The 4,144-nt window shown below is 37.2% G+C and overlaps 1 pseudogene; it reads left to right on the top strand.

Moving 5' to 3' along the window:
- The first annotated feature begins 1,675 nt into the window (after positions 1-1,675).
- Positions 1,676-2,809, top strand: LOC130885157 (ribosome biogenesis protein WDR12-like; annotated as a pseudogene).
- The last annotated feature ends 1,335 nt before the right edge of the window (positions 2,810-4,144 follow it).

Here is a 4,144-nt window from a genome sequence, read left to right as displayed (position 1 = left end):
GAATTGCAAGCTAAAATAAACACTTTCCCCCCTAAGTGGCTTTGATTACAGCATGGAAATGAAACTAGTTGTCTAGTTTGCTTATGTTGCTTTGATAAACACTGACCAAAAGCCACTTGGGAAGGAAGCGACTTGTTTGCTTTAGTTACATACCACAGTTCATTACTATGGGAAGTTGTTGGAGCAGGAACTCAAGTAGGTGAAGAGGCAGAACCTGACACAGAGATAATGGAGGAAGGATGTTTCATATTTGGTTCCCCAGCTTTCTTAGTTTGCTTATTTAGGCAACCCAAGTCCACCTGTCCAGGGTGACACTGCAGTGGGCTGGATCCTCTCACATAAATCATAAATCAAGAAAATGCCCATAGACTTACCTTCAGGCCAACTTGATGGAGGCAATTCCTCAACTGAGGTGCCAAGGAAAGGAAAAGTATCGGCTCAGGACAACTGAGACTAAGTGTGCTCAGCACAAAGGACATATATTTGCCTCAGAGGTCCAGGGGACAAGGATAAGGGACAAAGGCAGGAAGTAGAGGAAGAGGGAGAAGAGGAAGGGAATCAAGGTGAGGGAAAGAGATAAAAGACTGCCTCTGGATAGACAGATAGGCAAATGGTAGTTATAAAGATAAACAGAAACCCTGTGTTCCCATGAGGTGTTTAATTTGAATTGGGCATGTTAATCAGTCCCAAAGGGGACTTTAGATTGCTGGATTTCAATAGTTTGATAGTAGGACTTTGGTAGTTGTATTTTCTACTCCTTCTTCCATTTATGTTAATGTTTGCTTTACATTATAACTTAAAGCTTGTTTTGACTCAGACAAAATCAACACATTCTTAAGATATTCAGACTGAATTAACTTAACAGTTTAATAATAATAGTAATAATAATAATGTTCTGCAGCTGTTATTGCTTTACCTTAACATTAAAAAATTTAAGTTAATAAAGCATGGTATAGTCTATATCTCTGGGGATTTTTACTACCCCTTTCTGTTTATTAAGCATATCTTTTAAAGGATAATTACACCTTTCTATAACTGCTTTCCTGTGGGATTGTGTGATATAACTATAATATGTTTTAATATATAAAACCCTTCATTTTACTAGGGACATATGCTGGAACATTGTCAGTCTTAATTTGTACAGGTATTTCCATAATTACCATAAATTCTAATAAATATATTATTACAAAATTGACCTTTTCAACTTAAAGCAGTTGCCCATTGGAATCCTGATTTTGTGTCTATGGTATAGTGCATGCATAGATTTTCCAAACCCTGCAAAATGAAACACATTCATTTGCCAAATTCATTTCTTTGAGTACTTTTTGTGGTACTTCCTATAGGTAGTGGAGTTTTGAGTATACAAAGAAGTAGGACATTTCCTTATTATTTCCGTGGCTTGTTGCCAAGTGATAGAAAAGTCTTTCTTAAAATCTTCATGGGGAGTCTGAAGTTTCTGGCCTGAAGAAACCCTTCTAAAAAATCAGGTTGAAGTAGTTGATGCGTGCGGGCTGGGCACCTGTGCCAAGTTAACCTCGTGGTATGGTCTGAAGAAACTGAAGGATGATAGCAGGTTCCCACCTTCCACTGCTCTTGCCGAGTACTGTTTAATTCAGTGCCACTTGATTGTCAACACATACATTTTTGTGGAGAAATCTTGTGTGTACTTTCCGCCATGGCACAACTGCAGGCACGTTTCTACACCGAGAACAAGAACTATGGAGTGGATGATGTTCCTTTCTCAATCCCTGCTGTCTCTGAAGTTGCTGACCCTAGTAAAATCATCAATAAACTGCTGGACTTCCTGACTATAGCAAAATCATCAATAAATTGGTGGAGACCAAAGATGAGCTCCAAAACATGTCAAGGGCAGTTTTTTTCAAATGGTCAAACACACGGAATTGGAAAACCTTCCATCGGAAGAGATGTGGAACTAGAATATGTGGGAAAATACACAGCATACGAGCTAGAGCAATGCATGATGACTGGATAAGCTCAATTGAAGAAAGGACAGAAGAATATATCCTGTCTGGTTCTTATGATAAGACTTCTCAGATCTGTCCTTGGAAGGAAAGTCAGTAATGACAATTGTGGGGCATATAAATGTTGTGAAAGATGTGGATTGGATAAAAAGACAGTTTGTCCTGCTTATTACTGAGTGACTCAGTGGATCAGATGATTCTCTTATGAGAATGGAATGTAGAGAAGAATAAAGCAAAAGCCTTAAACTGCTGCAGAGGTCATGCTGGGGATTTGAACTCTATAACAGTCAATAGCTCAGGAACTAATGTTTGCAGGGGCTCCTCGGATAAGATGCTAAAGATCTGGTCTACAGTTCCTACAGATGAAGAAGATGAAATGGAAGAATCCACAAATCGGCCATGAAAGAAGCAGAAAACAGAACAATTGGGACTAACAAGGAGAGGAAAAATAGTGTTTAACTGTACTTTCTATTCTCCCCTTTGTAAACATCTGGCATCTGGAAGCACAGATAGACTGTGGGATCCCCAAACTAGAGATGGTTTCTTTGGTGTCACTGCCCCTCACCTCACACACTGGCTAGGTAACATCAGTGACGTGGTTTCCTATCCGTGAACAGAAGCTGATTTCAGGCTCTTTAGATAACATTGTCAAGCTGTGGGATACAAGTAGTTGTAAGGCTCCTCTCTATGATCTAGCTGCCCATGAAGATAAAGTTCTAAGTGTGGATTGGACAGACAGAGAGCTACTTCTGAGTGAAGGAGCAGACAACAAATGGTATTCCTATGGATATTCACCTACTACTTCCCCTGTAGGGGCTTGGAAATGAGTGATTTTCAAAGGTCTTCTTTGTGTGTGTGTGTGTGTGTGTGTCTTACACTATGTATATGAAATTGGAGAGGGCTGGGGCTATAGCTCAGTTGAGAGAGGGCTTGCCTAAAGTGTACAAAGCCCTGAGTACTATCTCTAGCACTTTGAAAGAAAGTGGTTTGGTATTGCATTCCTGTAATCCCAGGATCTGGGAGGTTAGCACCAATAGAATCAGAAGTTCAAGGTCATCCATCCACAACTGTATTGTGAACTCATACGCAGCCAGGGTTACATGAGAATGTCTCAGAAACAAAGAAGTCAGTGGCTAATCCTCCAATGTGGGACAGAAACCTCTGTCAACACCCCAACACCATTGTCAATGCAGAGATAGGAAGCATCCCCCTTTTTTTTAAAACATATATTATCTCTTGTATTTGAAACTGCCAAACTTTTAACCATAGGAATTCACAAACAAAAATCAAAACATCAAACTATACACATTGTCATTTATTATAAATGGTTATAATCTATATGAAAAGAAAATTCACAAATAAACTAGCATTAAAATGGGTTAGTATATACATAGCTGGATTTAAACAGTTGAACTAAAAACAGCTTGTGTTGTGTCCTGTTGTATTTATTAGGAAATAATTTCTGATTTCACTAAACCCTAAACTTTGTTGAGGAAGCATCCCTTTAATATGTGTATAATGGTTCATCTTTCATAATAGCTGAATTTTACTCCATTTGTCTTTTCTGTTTTATAAAATACAATAAATGTGTAGCCTGAATTCTCTAAAATAAAAAAAAAAACCTTCATGGTTATAATGGTGTTTTTTTTTTTTTTAACTAAATTCTGAGGCTTCTAAAACATTTCCTATTCATATCTGGTCAAGGTCATCATTATCGTGTGTTAGAGACCCTGGTAGACTTGTATGGGATCTGATATATGTTATGCACAATGGAAGATTTCTATTTCTGATTACTTGCACTTGAATAAATAACAAAGTTAATTCTGAATCATCTGGAATAAGCTCAGCAGTTTTAATATGTAAAACAACTATTTCTGCATATGGTGAGTCAGTAACCACATTAAGAGTTTCTGGAAAATCTAATAATACCACAAGAATAGCATATAATCCTGATTTTTGAACTGAATCATAAATAGACTTTGAGTCATTTTATTTATTTTTCATGAATTACAACCTGACTTTCCATATTTATTTGCACCAGTATAGAATGTATGGGTTTCAGAAATTGGTGTTTCTTTTGTTATATTAGGGATAATCTAATTATTTTATTTATTTATTTATTTATTTAAATTGAAGTCTCCTCCCCAAATTACTGCAAACTC

This window comes from Chionomys nivalis, chromosome 1 (genome assembly GCF_950005125.1).
Source record: "Chionomys nivalis chromosome 1, mChiNiv1.1, whole genome shotgun sequence".
Lineage (NCBI taxonomy): Eukaryota > Metazoa > Chordata > Mammalia > Rodentia > Cricetidae > Chionomys > Chionomys nivalis.
The sequence above is the reverse complement of the archived record's forward strand: the minus strand, read 5'-3'. Positions and strand labels throughout refer to the sequence as shown.